Here is a 239-nt window from a genome sequence, read left to right on the forward strand (position 1 = left end):
CCATATTGAAATGATTCACAGAATGGCTGGCTTGATGTGATGTGAGGAACTGCTGAAGAAATGTGAATGTTGATGGGGAACATTGTAAAGTGTGATCGGAGTTCTTCAGAAAATGCAAGAGGAGCTAGTGGTTGAAAATATATGAAAATGTGTCAAACATTGAACATTTAAAATTAGTTTCAGTAGATTACATCTTCTATTTCTTGTTTGGTGTTGTCATATAGGGGCATAGATTGGAA

The sequence above is a fragment of the Etheostoma cragini genome, chromosome 11 (genome assembly GCF_013103735.1).
Source record: "Etheostoma cragini isolate CJK2018 chromosome 11, CSU_Ecrag_1.0, whole genome shotgun sequence".
In the NCBI taxonomy this organism is placed as follows: Eukaryota; Metazoa; Chordata; class Actinopteri; order Perciformes; family Percidae; genus Etheostoma; species Etheostoma cragini.